Source organism: Bombus flavifrons, chromosome 1 (genome assembly GCF_040668555.2).
Source record: "Bombus flavifrons isolate JBK064 chromosome 1, iyBomFlav1_principal, whole genome shotgun sequence".
Lineage (NCBI taxonomy): Eukaryota > Metazoa > Arthropoda > Insecta > Hymenoptera > Apidae > Bombus > Bombus flavifrons.
Genome location: NC_138442.1, coordinates 2,395,754 through 2,418,780, shown reverse-complemented (window position 1 = coordinate 2,418,780; position 23,027 = coordinate 2,395,754). Strand labels below are relative to the sequence as shown.

General features: G+C 31.4%; 1 protein-coding gene across 2 annotated transcripts in view; it reads left to right on the top strand.

The window, feature by feature from the left end:
• Nucleotides 1–23,027, top strand: part of LOC138184093 (adenosine receptor A1) — a 335,048-nt gene that overhangs the window by 68,108 nt on the left and 243,913 nt on the right. For both annotated transcript variants that reach the window (XM_069121779.1, XM_069121769.1), the window contains one exon: nt 14,488–14,567. The gene's annotated coding sequence lies outside the window, so the exon portion shown is untranslated. The remainder of the gene's footprint in view (nt 1–14,487; nt 14,568–23,027) is intronic.

The following is a 23,027-nucleotide window of genomic DNA, read 5'->3' as shown; positions in this document are numbered from 1 at the left end:
TAATATCCAAATTCTATTAATTACATAATATACAGGGTGGTTGGTAACTGGTGGTACAAGCGGAAAGGGGGTGATTCTACGCGAAAAAAGAAGTCGAAAATATAGAATAACAATTTTTCGTTTGAGGCTTTGTTTTCGAGAAAATCGACTTTGAATTTTCGCTCGGTACGCGTACGGTACGTTATAACGGATCTTACTGTACATCGTTGTCTCGATGGAAAAATTAAAAAAAAAAAAAGAAAAGAAAAATTTTTATTCTATATTTTCGACTTCTTTTTTCGCGCAGAATCACCCCCTTTCCGCTTGTACCACCTGTTACCAACCATCCTGTATATGCATAGTATATCAAGAAATATCCTACTATTCGGATAGTAGAATATTTACACGAGAGAACTGTTTGGACAGTGTAGTAGGAAGTTCAAATAGTAGCATACGGCCTACTGCTTATTGTAGATCCAATAATAATAGCCAAATGTAATCACATATAATACAAAGGTATCTTCTACAAGCTAATAGGTAAGAATAGTGTATTTAATGCAATATTAATTATAAACTTAAAAGCGGTATTGTTATTATTACCATTAGTATTTAACGATCATTTTAACACTACATATAGAACTTAATTGCTTGCACACAAATACATAGAAAATTGTTAACGTCATTAAGTTGTCAAACGTCGATGTAGCTTTTCGCATGTATAAAACGTAAGTTTTGTACACTGCGTAGAATATGTTAACACCACCGTATTATCCATTTTTACGAGCAGGTTATAATGAGATTCTCTCTTTTATGACTATACTATACACGACTTTCCTATGTGATATGGAAGCCAAAGTCGGTCTTTGATTTATAATTAGGGAAACTAGATAGTCGTCTAGAATTCTAAAATGTAAAGATCCTGCTTAATTTACTATTAATCTCATTGACTTATTAAGGATTATGTCATTTTCGATTATTTCTATCAAATTATATTAACGAATTGTTTTTCAAAAACTGTGATTAGAATTACGATGAAAAAATATAATGAATGCTGATTTATTTTAAGATAGGTATTGTTTACAGTTAACATAAGATTTTGTAATCTGTTGGAAATTAACATATATACCTTAACATAGATTAACACTAATGGCTACTAATATACAAATTTCCTCTCTTTTATTTTAATTTATGGAATCGTTTAGTAGATAAAAGGGATGGTATCGGTATCCGCGAAAATATCACATCTGCATAACGCGTTCATGTTTGCGAGAATGGATATCGTTAAATATGACGCTGCAGTAAAAATGGTGCATCATCGTTTTCGTAATGAGATTACATACATACTTCCTCATTGTTTGATTTTTAACATCTGGAAAGGATATGTTGAATATGCATCTTTATGCTGTGAAAGTTGAGCAAATATCGTAATATTAATTATAATTAATACGATAGAAGGGAAAAATTAATCTATTCTTTCTTGCTATTATAAAATGTATAAGTTTCATTTAATTTTAGTTGACGATTAAACATCGATATTAAAAAGAATATTTCTCCTGCAATATGTAAAAGTATGAAAGCATATTAATTTATATTCACACTGATGCAATTTATTTCTATGTATATCACCTATAAGAATCTCGCTTAATTATTGATTTGATGGAGTGTCTAGACGTCAATTATCGATCTTATCATGTTATTAATCTGCTCTTAATTAAAACCAATCGCAATATTTGATTTGAGAATTTCATTCAAATATTAATGGATTTTAAATCACTGATTGAATTCAGTTAAAGTTCTAATACGATACCTATTATATATGCATACAGCTTAGGTATTAGTTATTATTATTAAATATTAATGAAACTTAAAGCACTGATCGAATTTAGTTAACATTTTAATGCGATACATATCATGTATGTATACAGTATGTGTGTATAAGTCGCAACTTAAAAATAACTTGTATTGAATAAATATTCAAAATTGAATATTTAAATAATTATATATTTTGGTAATTATTTACAAAGCCCACGACATTACCGATTTCAATAATCTTGGAATATGTTGTCAAGGTCAACATTCTGAACAACTTTTCCTTATACGCGTTATGCGAGCGTCTTTGCGAGTACTATCTGTATACTAATTTATCATTTTAAATATATTCGACGGGTTCAACAGCGAGCAATCTCGTCCATTAAACCTCACCGACCAACCATCCTCTACGCATAAAACTCTATATAAATAATTACTTGTAGTCTTCTGTATATGAAGCTTAAATAGATACAAGATTTGTGGTATTTATTTAAAAATTTTCACTTCAAATACATTAGAACTATTGCAATTATTATAAAGAAGGTAGGGAGGGATGGGGAAAGAGAAAGAGAGAGAGAGAGAGAAGGGGACTATTTATATTATGATACACAGGGTGGTTGGTAACTGGTGGTACAAGCGGAAAGGGGGTGATTCTACGCGAAAAAAGAAGTAGGAAATATAGAATAAAAATTTTTCGTTTGAGGCTTTGTTTTCGAAAAAATCGACTTTGAATTTTCGCTCGGTACGCGTGCGGTACGTTATAACGGATCTCACTGTAGATCGTTGCCTCGATGGAATAATTAAAAAAAAAAATTAAAAAAAAATTGTTTTTCTATATTTTCGACTTCTTTTTTCGCGTAGAATCACCCCCTTTCCGCTTGTACCACCTGTTACCAACTACCCTGTATAATAACAATGTAGTACCATATATTATTATTTGAAGAGATATAGTTATTAGCAATATTAGAACTGGATTCTGGTGTAATATAATTTCACATATTTGTGTCAATTTTTATATTTAATTCGCATTATTACTAATTTTATTATTGATGCTATTTAATACATTCTGACATTATAATATAATAGTGAGTGATTTTTCCAGTTTTTACATTTTTCCTTTCTTGCATATTATATATAATATCGGTTTTAACTGTAAAATATCTATACATAAAATGAAATAATATTCGTATGTAATGTTTGATACTGAAACTTGATTCAAAAACTGTTCGTCCCTAAAAAATTCTATTCTTAAGAGAAAAAGCGATAACTTGCATAAAAAAATGAAATCAATTCTAATTACATTTATAATTGAAAACGTATATCTTGAAATACTAAAAAATATTCATTGGATATTTTCATAAAAATTTATAATAAAATAAATCGGATTATTTTCAACAAATTTCATTAACATTTTCCATGTTTATTTCCTTAGAATCTTAAAATAAACCCATCAGTAATTCGATAATTTATTAACATACACAGAAATACCGTGCCAAACATTTCGAACGATGCGATAAAAAATTCCAATTTTCACCAAACATTTTCCAATAACCAACCACGGATTATCCTATCAGGCGTTCCATTTTTCAAGCGATTTTGCACTTTGAAGGGCTTCAGATGATCGCGGGTGGCAGAATGCGCTCGACGTATAGCCTCGGCCTGCGTGCCAATTGATTGACGTGATTGTCAAATGCAGTGGCAATGGGAATAAGGTGATTAGTAGTGTGTCATTCAACGTGAATAATTGTGCCGCGATGTACATCGAATGATCATTTGGATTGAACATTAATTAGGTACATGGTTAGGAACGTATAACTATGCGGTCAGGCTTTGTATAACTTTCACGAAATATCAGTGTATATGCTATATACATACACATACACATATCCATTCTTGATAATAAATTCATGCTATTAGGTTGCTTCACGTGAAATGTCGTGTTCTCAAATGAGATTGTAACCATGGCATTAAAATAATTGTCACACGATTCTTAACACTTTTCTCAACAATTGATAAGTTTCGTTAATTTTTTATGATATATGTATGTTATTACGAGTGTTGTAAAAGTGTAAATAATGTTTAATGAATAATGTACACTATATTCCACATATGTACATTCTGTTACTGACAATATCAGCGAGAAAAATATGCAGTATACCTATTTTTATCATTAAAGAAAACTGTTTTACGTGACTATATTCTAATTAATTTGTAATTTTAATATGTTTAATTATAATTCGTAATATTTAGATTCTAATTTGTAACTAAGTCTTATATTATTATTATGATATAATATATTATTATAGCACACACACAGTAATATTATGTTATGTTAACTTAGACATATAAAAATATTAGATATAAGTCTTCTAATTAGGATTTTTATCTTTTACGTTTTATATTAATTCGTTTTATGCAAGATTTCTTTTTTATAAATATCGATATCATGTATTGTATAAATACAAGATTTGTACTTATACAATATATATTATACAAGAATACATATAATACATATGAATAATACATATTTACAATAAAAAAAACATATAAGAATATTAATCTTATATGAATTTCTCAGGCATGGGGTGACACATTTATTTTTCCTATAAAACTTTGTCAATATATATTATAAATGTAAGTAAGGAGGAAAAGACGAGATATAACATAATTTATGTAACTCTCATATTACGTTATTTCTTTTCCGTAATTTCTTACCAAAATATAAGAAGGAAAATATGAAATACGAACACAATAGATTCGCAGTTACCACGATATAATGATATAATGAAACCATGATACAAGAAGATACATTGACAATGAATATAATTATTAGCTATTAACAATAGATTATTAGAGATAAGATATTCATCTTTCCTGTTAATAGATAGAACATTGACAAGACTAAAAAATTGAATTTATTACTTTATTTCTCAGTAAATCAATCATCAATTCTTCATGTCCGTTCACTATATGCGCGTTAATTCTTGTTTGACATACTCTTACTTTGAATGTTCTTTAGATACGTAGAAGTCAGTTAGCTTCAGATTGAATAATCTTGAAAATCAAAGTGTCATTTTCGTTAATACAGTTATCTGTTGCACTGTCATGCTAAAATAGTGATATTCCTGATATTTTACGAATTAATACGAACGTACAAGTTCACCTAAATCTGGTCTCTCAATTTCTATTAAAATTTGTCCTCAATCTCTACTTGTTTTACGTACACACTGTTTTATGTGATTCCATAAATAAAAATCAAGCGCTGTTAAATCCACTATCCCAGGAGGCTAAGCAATTGATTTAAGGTTGAGGGTATTGGCGCTTAAGAAAATAGACACGTTTCTCCCAAAATCAATTGAAGTAACATTGTGTTAAAATTATGCGAATATATATACAGGTTGGTTGGTAAATGGTGGTACAAGCGGAAAGGGGGTGATTCTACGCGAAAAAAGAAGTCGAAAATATAGAATACAAATTTTTCGTTTGAGGCTTTGTTTTCGAGAAAATCGATTTTGAATTTTCGCTCGGTACGCGTGCGGTACGTTGTAACGGATCTCACTGTAGATCGTTGTCTCGATGGAAAAATTAAAAAATATATATATATATATATATTATGCGAAATTGTGCCACCTAAGTTCCACGTAAAGATATTACAGACGCTGTTTTCTTTTTTACTTCATCTTACATATTACAAATAAATAACCTTCCCCTAGTTTTTTATAGCAACTGTGCATTTAAAAAAACATCGGTACCCTAAATCTACCGTTGGACCTCAATTACATTTCGCCCTCGAGTTTCTCGGAAATAAATAAATCCTCGTATCCCAGTTAAGGAAATTCGTGTTTACAACAGAATATTACCCCGGTTGCTATTTATTACTAAATCTCATGCTATCGCCTATATATAGGGTGTTCAGTAATTGGTGATATAACCGAGCAATGGATGATCGCTTATGAAAGAGCATAAGTCAAACATGTAGAATCAAATTTTTGTTGCGTATGAGATTTCGTTCCCAAAAAAAACGATTTTGAAAATCTGTTCGATACATGTGTAACATAGAGATGGAAAGAAGTTTGGAGAGACGACACAGAGGCAAGAGAGATACTGCTCTCGTCGCTCACTGTCACGCGATGTTACATTGTATTATTTCTACATGTCACGCTTTCGATCAATACGAATGTTTAACGTTGAGTCTGTTAAAAACAACCAATCAGATCCGCATTCCTTACAGAGGACTTCTTGCTCGTACATACTGACTGTATGTTTCAACTCGACCAACTTCTGTTTTTATTCATGTTTGCATTTATATGTATGGGTAATATCATTATCTGATTTTTATCATTATTGTTATCATATTTTCTGTCGATTTATACTATTAGTTTCTTTTCTTTTATTTAATCCGGATGGTTTCACAGGGAAGGATAATGCTAAATGTGTATTATTTTCGTACAATAATTTTATCATTGGAAACTGTTCAGTGTGTCGATCAGAGTATTTCACACACAGTTGTGCTCTTCGAACTATTGTAAATTATTATACAATCTTCATAGCATATTATTTATATCTGTTATTCCTTGGACAACAAGAACAATCGTCACTTTTACTTCTTCCATGCTCCTGCTATCTTTAAAATACGCTTTTGATTTAATAGAAGCATTTTCGATTTGCACCTTCGGTTACCGGACATCGTGTACAATTATACTTCTGTGCTCCATAACACGATGGTAATCGCGGGAGTAACTGTACTCTCATTGATAGCACAAAATATTTACGGCGAACAAATATCTTGCAGAGCCAACAGTGATTTTTCTTTTCACGTAGCTTCTACCTGTGGCTTCTGCCGATATTCGTTGTCTTCTTCCTTCCCCTGGGAGCACTGTTCCGAGCGGGCGGTACATTGTGAAAGGTTAACGCGATTTATGAGTGTAACACTCACAGAATTTTAACATGGTTCCCCACGAGACACCCAATCACCGGGCACTTTTTCGCCATCCCGACCAGCCAAACGGGATTAACTGGCAATCAGTGCAAGAACTGAAGCGCAGAGCATGATTATCTATTATCTTTTTCTTGTGCCGACACCTTGGGGATATTCGATGTACATACCTCGGCGTTAAGAAAAAGTAGCTAGGGGATTCACAGGCCTCCACTGTTTGAAGAGTTCAAGAAGAGTATCGTGGATAATATAAGTACAGTGGCTCGCAAAAGTATTCGTGATCTTTTGCTCCCTTCAGGATAAAGTACTTTGACCTATTTGGAAATAGTTCATTCTTTCGTTATGAAAGAAAACACATGTACGTTAGATTAATTAGAAAGTTCTGAGGTTTTCAATCTTTGAAATGAAAGAGATCAATTTTAGAAATCAAGATTTAAGTGAAATTTTTATTAGTTAGTCTTCGATATAATATTCATTATTACTTATGACTTATCTGATAATTCATTGATGCATTCGTATAGTTCCTTGCCTGAATTTGGTAAACTGAAACTTTTCTTGAAATAATTGTTCTGAATAAACTATTTAGTCGATATAATGTTTTAGTATTTAAATACATCGTACAATGGAAGGTAAACAAAAAAAGATTTAAAAAGTATTGACGTACAAATATATAACTTTCCTTAATAAATTAAGTATTATAGGTTATAGAGAATAGCCAAGTGTATTATCCTTCTGAGTTCTTTGTGAGTTGTAATATAGAAAATTATAGCTTATCGCATTACAAGCGATAATTACATTTAATTATTTAAAACATCACAATTTTATATTATCATCTTTTCAATTTCTAGACTCGTCATATTAGGAAAAATTATTTCAGATTCTTCCCCTATTTGAAGTCTAAGTTGATCAGATTAATTATAAGTCTTTGAATCACTGCTTTTATTACTTACTCGTCATTATAAATATACAAATAAAAGAATAATGTTACATACTGTAGACAAATATATTAAGTATATTATTAAAAATCATACGATAAAATTATCTTGTGATCGTCAAAATATCTGCAATATCTAATAAATGTAGATAATACACAAAATTCAATATATCAACATATACATATTGACAAAAGAAGGAAAATATATTTTCCGCAGTAACGTTAACAAAGCATCATATTCAACTGGTTGCATATTTCCTTTTATTCGTTAATATATAAAATACATTGAAACATTGAAGCAGACTTCAAGGGAATCGACTCTAGTTGCGTCATGCATGAAAGTACAGAGAAATTCACACTTTGGTAAGCTGTCCTTTCGAATAAGCGTAGTCCGTGGTCTGTGTGGATAGTGTTCGTGATATCCTCGTTAACCTTATCCCACGAGACAGCAAAATGCAGACCGCACCCGGGGCAATGCTCGTTATCAAACGGATTCCCCATGTTTTAACAATATACTTGCGAGACAGTATACATACTTTGCCGTGAACAGGTCTGGCTTCCGCATGAACACGAACAGTTGTGTGCAGTTGCGAGACGTTTGCAATATTTCTCGTGCTTCTTCGATGAAATTTTGAAGACCAAAGAGGTTTGAAAAGTGGATTTGTGTATGCGTGCGAATATTTACAAATTTTTATTATTATTTTTATATCCATTTTATTATCCATATTATATTTTATTATTATATTATTATTATATTGTATTATCTTCCCATTTGATTTTGGATTTAATTTAATTTATTATTTTTATGATCTTTACTATTTTATTATTATACTATTCTATATTAAACTATTGCATAAATGATAAGGGTATAATGTACGTGGCTATTACAATGATGTGCGTTGTTTAACTTAAAGTAGTCGCTAGTTGGTAATCTTACGGCTGATGCGAATTTAAATGACGATAATTACAAGAGTATAATTTATGTTTATGTCTAGGGTTTTATCTATGAATATCATATTTTTATTTTTACACATATTGCTTTACATCCCTATACTATATTATTTTACTTTATTTTGTTTCATTTTATTATATTCTATGTATACGTCCACGGCTGTAAGCATTAGGGCACGTATTCATTTAGTACAAATTGAATGTTTTTCGCTGCTTTTATTTTCCAATTATTCTATCATATAGATATCTTATTTCATTCACATTATATGTACACGCTTATAACGTAAAATATTAAATAAAGTATAGTTTGTTCCAGTTAAACGTAACCAATAATTGTTTTAATATTTATACATTATAATCCTATATTATTTTCCCTATTTTTATGTGTATTACTTTCTATATTGTTCTTTTACATGAAACTTTTCGTTCGTAATACAGGGTAGTTGGTACATGGTGGTACAAACGGAAAGGGGGTGATTCTACGCGAAAAAAGAAGTCGAAAATATAAAATAAAAATTTTTCATTTGAGGCTTTGTTTTCGAGAAAATCGACTTTGAATTTTCGCTCGGTACGCCTGCACTTTATCACGTCTCGTTATAACGGATCTCACTGTAGATCGTTGTCTCGATGGAAAAATGAAAAAAAAAATTTTTTTTATTCTATATTTTCGACTTCTTTATTCGCGTAGAATCACCCCCTTTCCGCTTGTACCACCAGTTACCAACCACCCTGTATAAATAAGTAGATAAAGATAATCACTGTTAGTTTCTTCTAAAATACGATTAGACGTTATAAAGTTTATTTTTTTTTATTTAGACGACAGTTTATTATATTCCTGCTTAAATTTAATAATGCGAATAATTGTTTCGAGTACATCCTCCGCTATCATAAACAAATTACGTTCTTATTGGAATTTTTGAAGAAGATATATCTCTCTGATTACGTACAACTTGAATTATAAGGGGGAATTTAAAGCGATATTCTTTATACATAATTATACGTTGATCAATGCTACAGGATAATATCGTACTCGAGCAAGTCAGAATGGTCAAATTATAGGAACAGAATGACAAAAATAAACATCTCAGTAAGCAGTGAATAGGCGATAACGTTAATTTGCACGACCACGACAATTTTCTTGTATTATAGGATTAGATTAGCAATCTCCGAAAAAGAAATAGAGCGCAAACTAAGGATTAACGATGATTTGTATTACGTGATTAACAAAATTATAGGTAAATTACTGGTTATTCCCTTAGCAATTTCAACCGTTTAAGTTTTATTAAACGCGCTATTACATTGCCATTGTGGCGAAATTCTTTTTATTTTCATATAGAAATGAAGGAAATATGAATATACAAAATTGCTGAGATAATAAAAGTAAAAATAAGAATATTATGTATATTTTTTTTTAAGTGAGGTCATATTTATAAGTTGTAATAATGTTACCAGTAACGTAAAACAAGATTTGAGTTTTATATTATATCGATATAATTACATTGAAGAACATTCAAATGTATTTACAAGTTAGAGTTGACCTTGTAGAACCGCTCCGTCCTCTCCGATTTCGACGATTTTTTAATGTCATGCAATTATGTATTATGTGCAACGCTTACGTAAAATAATAACAAGTTAATTATAAAGATAATAGGCGAATGAATAATTGACATTATTTTACGAAATAGAATAATTGTTACTATTTCACATAAACGTAGTCGGTGGCCTCACTATGAAAAATCTAATCCAAATCTGATCTCAATACATTGATGATATTCATTTTTAATTAAGTTCTAAGTTATAGGTTATAACAGGACATTTCTTGCAGCCTTGTATGTGAATGGAGTTTGTAAACTCGCCTAACCTTTATTTATAAACAAAAAATAAACGACAACCCACACTGACACAGTGGCATTACTATAGGCAAGAATACACTGTTGTGGTATCTGCAGTTTTTTGCGAATATGTCAGAAAACTAAGCGAAACCGGCGATTATGATATGTATAGGAGAATATGTTTCAAAATTTCGATTTCCATAACATAGTCAAAAATCATGGAAATTGAGGAGGAGGGAATAGTTCTATAAGTTTATCAAAATTAATTTTATCCTTTTCTCTCTTTTCTAAACCACTGTGTTTTGAAAATTTCTCTTCTTTCACTATTTATAGTTATATCAATCGCTTATATTGGTTTATTAGTCATACAAAAGAATGAAAAGTTATTACATACGTATACGTATATATGCGCAGTAGAAACGTTAAATTCAATGTACACACTTACCCAAAGAAGTTTTCTGGAAGAAATGCGGTCCTGATTGGTTCATTGTTTGTTTTTGACAGACTCAGCACAATCGTAAAGTTAAGCACGCGTATTGATTGAAAATGTCACATGTACAAATAAAACAATATGCATCGCACGATGGTGAGTGATAGAGAGTACCACTCTTGGCCCTGTGCTGTCCCGCCAGACTTCTTTTCATCTCCAAACAGTATGTACTTATACAAAATATAAATAAAAGACAAAGGTTAAGTTTGGGTTGAATCACTATCTTACTACTGGGTTATCCATTTAGCTCGGAACTCGCGTTCGCAAGAACGTAAGAATGGCAACAGTGTAATATATATGTTTACTACTACAGTTAAATGTCACTCGCCATCTATGAGCTGTTGCTAAAAGTATAATTAGACGAGAACGCAGAGTGGTTTGGTCGTCGTCGAAGGACTCTAAATTTGCCGTCACAATCAGGGGAAGACGATCGTTGAAAAAGCGAACCACGTGTTTTCGTCCGAAAATTTCATGTCCTTGCGAGTTCCAATATATTGCATTATGTCTAACGTATATATATCTAATATTGTCGCTTATGAATCGGCAGTATAAACACTAATTGTAAGTATTCTTGTTCAAATAAAATCGTTTCATAACATTTGTATAACCTTAAATCTGAACGAAAACGATCCATAAATTTGAAGATAAAGCATCTCGTAAAGAATAAGCAAAGAAAAGAAACAGCATTGTATCTTAATTTGAAAATTGGAAACAAGAAAAGAGAAATCTTAAATCTCGATGAATCTTAATCCCTTGTAAATGAAATCGAATTCGTGAGAAAGAAATGACAATTACTTTATTTATATTTGTTGTAATTAAGAGACATCAATAGATTGCAAATGTTTATGCAGTTATGGCAGGTGTGAGTATGCAAAAATGTATATACAAAGATATGCACAAATGCAAAATTGTATAAAAATCAAAAATAAAATGCTTAGGTACGCATTATTAAATTTAGAAATTATATTTTCATTCAAGTTGAAATTCTTTATCCGTCTTTATAAAAATATGAATTTGTATAAACATCTACAGTCTAAATATTAGTTTCTATTATCTGTATACATCAATGTATTGATTTATGTTTGTAATAATATATTCATAATGCTTCAAATTACAATATTTTCTAGAACAATTATTTGTATGTTTACTAGAAGGAATAATTATGAAAAGAAATTCATTCTTTTTGAATCATACTGTAGACTCTAATTAAAAAATTGATAAATTTTCTTCCAGAATCAAATGTTTGCTGGAACTTGTATTTCGTTGTATTCGCCGTATAAAGCATCACTCAACCGCCATTAATTTTACACAAAACTTTTTGAATACTCCAAAATTGATTACGTTCGAAGCTTTCCAATACAACTTTAAAAAATTCATTATTGAATATAACGAAGTTTCTCTAAAATGTGATCGTAAATCTGCGCAGATGATAAATTAAATATAGATGACACATGGTAAAAATTCACTAAACATACTATTAAATAACTATTTCCCAGTAGACAATATAAAATGTTAATCCCACAAAAATACTTTTTCTAATTTTTCTCGAATTTCTTTACGAACATTCCGAGTAACTCAATACATTTTTGAAATTGAATATGTTTTTGAAGTTCAAGCTTAATAATTTTGTAAGATGCTTTCAATTTACCACGTTGTATGTATATCTAAAGTTTTAATTTAGAACATGCTTAACCCGAGCACGTGATGCCATTTCGAATGCACGTAAACCGCATATAGGACAATTATCTTGCGATTTTCAAGGATTCCAAGTAATCGGTACTGCGATGATATAATGCGCTGATAGAACCGTGTTTTTTTAAGGGTGAAGTCATTCTGAAAGTGTTAGATTAATTGAAAAATTAAATGGAATTTTCAATGAAGAATTAAGTAATCCTAAGGTTTTACAGAAAATAAAGTGTTTAAAGGTTTTGCATTTTGTATTTTGTCTTAACTCTTTCGCACTTTAATGAATTATTAAATAACTAAAAAATAAATGTATTTATCCTTGATAAAATTAATTGCAAATATTAGTGCATGTTTTCTTTACAGAGTTATCGAAGGAAATATGTTCATACCGTTAAAAATTAATAAAAACAAATTTTTCTTCTAAATTAAAAAGAATTCAGTTTTAAAAAGGTTAATATATATATTAACTTTGCAATGGAAGAAGTTTCAATATTTCTTGTATTTCTCTACTATTGTGTGTGTAAAAGATTGTAATCTTTACCTGTAATTGAATGAGAAACTTTTGATTTGTATCTCCATATTGTTACAATATTTAGATAAAGTTTATACACATATAGGGTGTCTCCGAAATCATCGCACAAGCAGTCAGATGGTGATCACAGATGCCAAAATAAGTCGAAAAGAAAGAATTGTTGAAAATGACAACGTGAGTTCTCGCTCGCCATCTATATGCTGATATGCGGCTAGTTACAAAAAGGAGTAACTAGAAGATATTACTAGACATGGTCGATAGACCAGATCGATAGTTTGACTTCCTTTTCGTGCATTCGTTCGTGTCCCTTCCAAGTGTGTGCAATGAAGGTTTTTCGGCTCCGAGAAGTGTGGTGTTTTTCATCCGAATAATAAAGTAATAACTAACGCGATAACTAACCTAACCCCAACCTACCTCTAAATATAGATATAACAACAAGAATAACATTTTTTCATTTAAGGCTTCATTTTCGAAAAACATAAGTTTGAAAATAAATATCAGGTATCTGGCCATGTCTGTATTTTTAAACGTGGGCAATGTCACGATTTGCTTCCTGTTTAATAAAATGATTCTTAACAACTACAATACAAAAAAGTGCAAAATAAAGAAAAGTAATAATCGATATTGCGGAGGTAAGACAACAACGATAACAGGAAGAAAATCGTGACATTGTCCATGTATAGTACAGACGCGAGCAGAAATAGAAGTTTCATAATTCGAAACTCCCAGTTAATACACATATTTCTCCAAAAACGAAGCCTTAGATGAAAAAATGTTACTCTTTTTTTTCTATTTATTTTTGCATGTAGAATCACCAGTCGGCCGATTGTATTATGATTTTCGAAACACCCTATATATTATATTGTATTAGTACATTGCGTGACTTCTATTGACAAAATGATAGAAACACTTCTTTTAATTTAGCTTCTAAAGGAAGTTAGGAACGAAACTAAAGAATTATGTGATTTTATTATGTGGTTATTTTTCTTTATATTCTGATAATTTTGAGGTTTGAAATTAAAGTCAAGATAAAGTTATGTGTCGTTCATTAGTCGGGATTAATTTCCAACATTCAATCGCTGATCTAATAAAAATCATAAACATTATCATGTTATGTGCCATGTCATAACATGAATAGCAACAGCGCCATTTATTATTTGCATGTAAATGTATACATTTTGTTGCTTTATTAAAATATATTGTATGCTTTTCTCGTAACATAAAATTTGTTTCAATCGAATGAACAATTTTGTAATAACTAGTATAGAAATAGCTTCACTTTTGATATCGTCGATGTGATGTAATATCTCAATTAATGTTTTAATAACATTTGCACAGAATCCTGATGAATGAGCCTTTGTGGAAGCTATGAAGCATTAGGCACACCCCACTGGCGAAGGCACACCCCTACGTTTAAGGTAAGTTCTTAAAAGAGGGTAACACTCAGCCAGCAGCCATTTCTGCACGAATATTTGTCCTAGAAAGTACAGAATGTATAAAGAGAGAAATTCGGAATTTCGGAACGTAAATAGCATAGAGAGTGAACGTAGAGCTATGCCATTATCGTAGATCCATAAATCGACCTTATTTGAATAACCAAATTTCTGCGAGTAATATATGTTCCGTTATATCTATCAAGTATGTTTCTTCTATCAACTATTTTTATATCAACTCGGTGTCGACTATAATACTTTTCAGCCTAAGGAAGAAAGGAGTTCTCACATAGTGATAAAAAATTTACACCCAGCAGCAGATCAGAACTAGAAGAACGTGAACATAAAACATTTGTATTTGCTTATAATATAAGGCAGGGGATTATTTACTTACTACTCTTCTTTGTCGATTTAGATCCATTCCTAGACAATAAAGAAATCTTTACAACAAACTCATCTTACAAAATTTATAAGGCAAAAAAGTGACGATACAGCTGCTCAGAAAAAAGGAATTAAAGATTTGCCAACGCTTTGGGCATACTCACAATTACCGTCGCAGAATCTTCAGATGTGTGAAATGTACAAAGAATCACCTGACTTCAGATAGCTAGAGAACAAAACAACAAAGAGAATATCAAACGTACTAATTCGCAGGGCGATCGTCCATCCAATTACAAAGGATGCATAATATATAAAAAAGTCTGACTATGGAAACACCAACCAAACTTCAATACAGAATATAGAATGATGTCATTAGAACATTCCAATAGGAGAGAAGGACTGTTATATGCAAATAATGCTGGACAACGCGGTAAAACAAGAATAAACACTTTCAATCAAGGCATTAATCCTGAACAAAGTAATAGTAAAATGACTAATATGATGGAAATATTAATGGAATTATAAAATATTGTAAGCGAATAAACAAAATAAATAAATTTATTATCAATTACAGTTAATCATCTGTTAGAAAAATTATAATTGTCTCTTTTATATAATATAACGCTGTGGAATGTTAAAGGCCTTTGCCAAGACAATTCAGGTATATATAAACACTGCAAATGTTGACATATTTTTAATATTAGAAACTCATTTTACGTCACATAGTTTCTGTGAAATATAAGACACCTTACATAAATGTTACATAATGAATATTATAATATTCAATATATTCCTCCGAATGGCAATGCTCGTGCAGACACAGCGATAATTATAAAAAATACCATTAATCATATATCATATAATTAATATAATTAAAATAATATAATTAATCATATATTAATAATATATTATATTATCATATATCAGCACCGGTGAATGAGGAACACCTACAGGGCACAAGCATCGTTGCAGAAGGCTGGTTCGGTCCACCAACCGCTCCCGCAGTTTACAAACCTTCTAGGTACAAGTTGATTACAGAAATGTACAAACGATTTTGTCATCAACTCGGTCACAGTTTCATAGAGTTTCTAAAAGTTACAATTCCACAATGCATTCGATTAAACAAAGCAGTAAACGAATTATACTTGTTGGTTCATAGCACTGATGAACTGGCTTAGTGATGCAAAATATTCATCAAACCTGTTGGATTTTTACATTGTATAATAAAAGATATACTGAGAAACAAGATTACTGTCAAATCATGTTTACACCTCACATTTCCGACTTCTTCGTAATAACTGCAGCAATTAACACCCTCTGCGCTAACAGAAAAGCCACCTGGATGTCACAGCGTCAAAACGGATTAAAGTAAGTTTGGTAAAATCATTGATGACTTTATTCAATTAAATATCCCATTAAAAGCAGAGAAAGATATAGATGATGCAGTAGAATAGTTTAATACTGTGCAGCTGTATGGAGAGTCACATCAAAAATAAACAAAAGGACCAATAGCTATCATCTGTACCATTGCCCAGAAATTATAGGAATACTAAATCGTAACGGATTACTTAGAAAACATTGGCAGCATACTTAACATCCGTACGATGAAATGTTATTAAATAGAGCTACTAGGAAACTAAAATATTTATTACAGGAAAGAAAGGAGCACTTCGCAAAAGAACAATTGGAGAACTTGATACTTGAACTTGTTTCAAGACACAAATTACTCACTTCGATGCGTCGCTAGAAAAATAAAACAACCAACAAAATCAATTCCATCGATTAGAACGGTATTGAGAACGGACAAGGGTGGATAAAGAAAAAGCAGTAACATTAGTCAAATATTTTGAAAAGACTTTCCACTCGATTAACGGCGGAGACGAATATCCACAAACGAACAATTGCAACAGAAATTGGAAACGCCATTTCAACTTTTATCTCCTATCAAGTACTATACTATTGCAGAAGCCAAATCCGGTAATCCGCAAATTGCTAAACTTCAAGAAAGCTCCTGATTTTGGCTTAATAATCGTGGAAACTCTAAAGGAACTTCTAAAGAAAGTCATTACTCTTCTAACCTTCATCTACAATCCGATACTGGGAGTTAGTTACATACTTTACCCATAATTACTACATAATTAGTCTACTTGGAAAATAGCCCAGATTATATTAGTTCCAAAATTAAGAGAACCTACGGAAAACGTTTAATCTTACCGACCAATAAGCTCGCTATCAATTGCTTGGTACAAACCGCTTCTGAATACTGAAACACCAATTCTGCTTTAGACATAAACACGCCACTATCGAACAAATTTATAGATTTTTTATTAAAGACAAATTTTTTATTAAAAAAAAATCTTAGAAAATCTAAACGATAAAAAGTACTGTTTAGCTGCTTTCCTCGACATTTTGCAACCTTTTGATAAAGTATGGCATATATGACTATTATTTAAAATTAGAGAGCAACTATCCCATCCGTATTACCTCCTTTTGAAATCTTATTTTTCCGATAGACTTTTTCAAGTAAAATTTTGGAAAACTACCTTCGACCTAGATCTAATACGCTCTGGTGTTCCACAAGGAAGCATACTGGGCCCAGTACTCTACACTTTCCTCGCCGCCGACATACTGACAAAAAGCAATACAGTAATTGCAACATATTTCGACAACGTACCAATCTTAGCCCCGGGCATAGCCTAATCTAGACGTAGAAATCTCGGAGAAACTGCAATCGCGTCTCAATGAAATCGCAGCTTTGTTGAGAACATGAAAAATAGAAGCAAATACCAGCAAGTCGGTAGATACATATTACTTTTACAACCCGAACTAAAACTTGTCCGGTAGTCTGGCAATCAGTTTAAACAGCTTGGCAATACCACAGCAATGCAATTAATATTTATGTGTATGAAAAATGACGCAGAAATTTACGGGGTCTTATTGGCAAAAAATCATAACTCGACAATACAAACAAATTATTACTATACGAAACGATTTTGAAATCAATTTTGACATATGTCTGCCCTACCTGGGGAATGACACAGTACCCAAATTTAACCCCTCAATCTACAACTACGGGCATAGCCCGTAGTAGGATGGTCGGGCCAAACATAAATATTACGGGCACTCTCGAACGTAAATCGTAGGTTAAGGGGTTAAAGATTATTAGAAAATGGTAGAACAAAATATTGCAAAGAATCTTCTAGACTTGTATACTGAACACACAAATCGATAAAAACACTGGAACATTACATGTTAAGTAAGAAATAGCACGCATTAGCAAACAATATCACGAAAGCCTTTGGGGCCTGTACAAACTGCCTGGCAGCGAACTTGACATGTCTTTCTAATGAAGAATACAGAGATCACTTCTTATTGGAGTACAAGACCTTTAATTGCATTTGCTTTCATGTAAGAAACGAAGGCGACAAAATTATTTATGTAACTGGAACAGAAACTTGCATACTACTCAAGCAGGGTTGATTTATGGATTAGTCGTAAGTATCATCTGGAAACAGAATGACCCAGATTGCTCTAACGAAACGTTGTGTCTCTTTCGCCATAGTGGTTTATACTGTTACTACATTTATGTATCTTAATCTTCCATCAAAAGATTCTATATTTGATTTAATACAAACTTGGAATATAATTATTGTCGTACTTATTTAAGTAAATTGTATATTTCTCTAACAAAGCAGAAATAGTATTGCTTAACAAATTATTGAATAGATTGAAACATCTGTAGTTAAGTGTAAGAAAAATGAAAAAATAAGAATTTGAATGAATCTTCCGAATTGATTAATCCAAGTTATACTGTTTTCTTTACTTATATCTTGTCACTTTTTCGGTAGCTTCACAAGCATTTTTTTGAACGAGTTTTCGTCTTTTTCAGGAATGAATTTCTTCAAATAGTTTCGAGACTTTTAATAGTATATAATAATACAAAATATATAATATAATACAAATAATAATAATACAAATATATAATATTACAAAAAATATTCCAAAATCCGTTAAATCTTAATATTGAAAGATATTGAATATGCATATACTGTATACATATTTATACTATCTATGTATATATTAAAGTTGGCGGTCTATGTATCTATGTATATAGATAGTATACAGGGTGGTTGGTAACTGGTGGTACAAGCGGAAAGGGGGTGATTCTACGCGAAAAAAGAAGTCGAAAATATAGAATAAAAATTTTTTTTTAATTTTTCCATCGAGACAACGATGTACAGTGAGATCCGTTATAACGAGACGTGATAAAGTGCAGGCGTACCGAGCGAAAATTCAAAGTCGATTTTCTCGAAAACAAAGCCTCAAACGAAAAATGTTTATTCTATATTTTCGTCTTCTTTTTTCGCGTAGAATCACCCCCTTTCCGCTTGTACCACCAGTTACCAACCATCCTGTATATTAGAATAGCGTGTCAGATCGCCAACATTATTCTTCGTTTGTCGTCTACTTGATTTCCGACTGAATTTTGCCCTGCGGCTGTATTTATGGTGTTTGCAAAAATACTTATGCGTGATTTTGTCTCCAGCGGCGGTGATATCACTTTTTGGCTTAAGTGGACGCTCGTGTATTCCTCGCGTGGAGTAGGCGCGTGCAGGAACATCCGCGTGTAATTTTTGTATTGATTTTTTAAATTATCCTTTATATATACAATCGTACACATTAGTATCCGAACGCTCTTCAGAATAGAATAACTTTTTTAAAATTGGACCAGTTGACTTGAGTCTTTTTAAGAGGCTAGGAACATTAGTTTACTAAATGACGTGTAAAAGAATTTTGAAAAATTGCATTTGATTGGAATCGTCTGAAATATAGTAACGGTTGCTTCTTACAACTTTTTTATCTGGATCTGTAATAAAAATGTAAAAAATACGTGTTGCAGATTTATATCAGTTATATACACGCTGAAAATTTTGTCGAAATCGGTTGATGCACAAACAAGCAAACAGGCACTCAAAGAGTTTCATCATTTCCAATTGTTTGTAACTCGTAGCAATGTTAACCGTCTTCGATGAAATGTTCAGTAAGAAGCTAACATAAATTGTTTAAATTTCCATTACAAACTTAAATAAAAAAGTTATAAAAACTGATCTTCTTACACATCTTATGTTTAGTTATTTGGTCCAATTTTGAGAAAGTTATTCGGTTTCAAAAGTGTCGGAATATTAATGTGAGCGATTGTAGTAGGTTTTTCATTGAATTTGAATATAGCTTTTTTGCATTGGAGGATACGATGTTCTCAATTCTTTTCAAGAAACGAAATACAGCAAAACTATTTGTAATTTGTCAGAAAAATACGAGAAGAAAACTTCCTACTACATGACAATCTGATTTATGGGAACTTGAGGATTAATTGTTCTGTATACACTGATATTGTCATTCTAGCTTGTTGATACCTACCTCGTTCAATATTTTCTTGTTGGATTAAATATTTTTAAAGCAACGAGCTATGGTAAAAATATCGTAATAAAAATAAGAAGAGAGAATCTTGTTATTGTATCAGCTTCTGAGTTATAGGAATTAGAGAGTTAAATATTCTATCTATACTGATACAACGCTGATACTGTGATTGTAGCATGTTGATATTTATTTTGTTTCTATCAATCGTTTACAGTTAAGTTAAATTTCCTAAATTAAGGAAATCTGACTACGGAAAAAGAAGATTTAAACATTCTGTCTATTTCGATTTGTTTTCTAATCATCCGCGTAATATCTATGCGTTAATTAAAATTCATAACGCAATCAATTCCTAAGCCGATAATTTTAATCAAAGTTCACACCAGCTTCGTATTAGTATAAATTGTATAGTGCAAATTCCCAAACTCTGTATATGCCGACTTTGCGTTATCTAACGTTCTGCTATATACGAGTACAAGCGAATACCACGCAGCATGGTTTTAATTAAATTATCCGATGCGAAATAAGTTCCCATTATTTTGGGGAATTTTGCCTCGGAAAACTGCTTCATTCACGAACGAACGATGCCGTTCGTTACGAAAATGGCTTGTTATTGCCGTCACGTATTTTTAGTCGAGTATGGAAAATAGCTTTTTGATGGCGAAACGCACGCAGGCGATCCATTTTAATCAGACTTAATTCGCATGGTTCCGTTCCGACGCACAATGCGACGAATGAACCATCGAGTTGTGTCGTGTCCCTCTTACAATAGAAGAGTAAAATTAAGCAGTTGATTTGCCAATGGTTGATATATACTTAATACCGTCGAACCGGAAAAAACAAGGAATTTTATTCTAGGTATTTTATTTCAGAAGACATCTTGAAACAGTTTACGTGAAATATTCTCTTCTTCTATTGAATTATGGTTTGTGTCTTTAATTTATATTTTTGGAATGTTTATGGCTTTGTATTACTGAACTGGATACCCCAACATGATATAATTGGCAAGGGAGCAATTCTACGTGAAAAAACAAGATGTATATTTTTGACAGTCTCGGCTCAATTTTTCACATAGAATTACTCTCTTGCCAATTGTACTATAATCATAGGAACACCCTGTGTGTGAATTTATTGTAAATTTTATATAAACTGAAACTGCAAATGAAAAACGATGGGCCGTGCCTTCGTACATTGAAGCATTGGAAGCATTGGGAAAAAATTTCCGTGGTTTAATGCATAAGAAGAGTTACTTATGTATCTGTATGTATTAAGAAATTTCATTTTTGGAAGTCGGAAAAATATAGAATCCTTCGATATTGAGACAAATTGGCAATATTCTTAATGTTTACTTCAAATAAATGAAATTTAATATCAGGAAAATGATTATTTTGTTATCCGAAGCTTTCATTATACAATTCCATTATTTTTGTCTACGTATTAGATAAGTATAGAAGACTGTTTTATAATCTAAACTAAAATACATGTTAGGTTTCCAGAGAATCATCGAATGATATTGTACTTTTCAATTATATACATATAGCGTTCTTAGAATCTGTTTAAGATATTAAACTTAGTAATGTTTTTTATACAGATTATGATATTATTATATTTTAGATTTTCCACTCATTTTCAATTTATTTTTCATATAAAAAATTTAACGAACTTCAAAATACTCTACGTTGCTAATAACAATCGAATCGAACTCGATCGATTTTAAGGTTCTTGAGAGAATGTTCTATTTGTTTTTCACTTGAACTTTGTTGATGTTGTAGTTGGCTGTACTCTTTGTTAGCGGGTTTATTAATGGTCTTTGTGCGAGGTCTTTGATGTAGCTAAGTGAGATCTGTTACGGAGTTGCAATCTTTTGAAATGTTCAGAATTATTCTTAGAAATCTCTTTCATATCTTCTAAGTATTTTGTGAATGTACTCACGCTGTGCACTTGCACATGTTTTATACACTTAAATGTTATTAAACATAGGTTTGAGGTTGATATTTAATAGATTCACACAGATTGAATTTTACTTTCTATATTTCACCACTTCGTACAAAACGTCTGAACACACCGGATACACTCAGATAATTAACACGTGGTCGACTCCTAAGACAAAAGAGCGATATTTAATAGATTCACACAGATTGAATTTTACTTTCTATATTTCACCACTTCGTACAAAACGTCTGAGCACACCGGATACATTCAGATAGTTAACACGTGGTCGACTCCTAAGACAAAAGAGCATCGTTAGGAGTGGTACCAACTTAACTTGTAGGAACTAACGATCATACCAACTTAACGTTTCTCGACATTAAACGGATTTTGTCTTATTGACAGTGAGCTTCCTTTACCTATTAATAGAAAAGGAACTCTGATTGTTCCAATGGATTTTCGTACTAGTTTTGAGAATAACGATTAGATAATTTACTTGTTTTTTTCATTCTACTGCTTCTTGTTGAAATATTAATTTAGTATGTGGATGCTTGCTTTTGCTATCGAAGAAGTTTGTCTTTAATTTTGAGGTAAGTTACAACTTGGAAAAGATGGTGTAAATTGCCAGTCGGTTCTTCTGGCTGTCGGGAGAATGTGCATAATGCAGTGTCGTGGGAATATGTATATGAGTGTACTTTCTCACTTAATGGGATGTCGTTA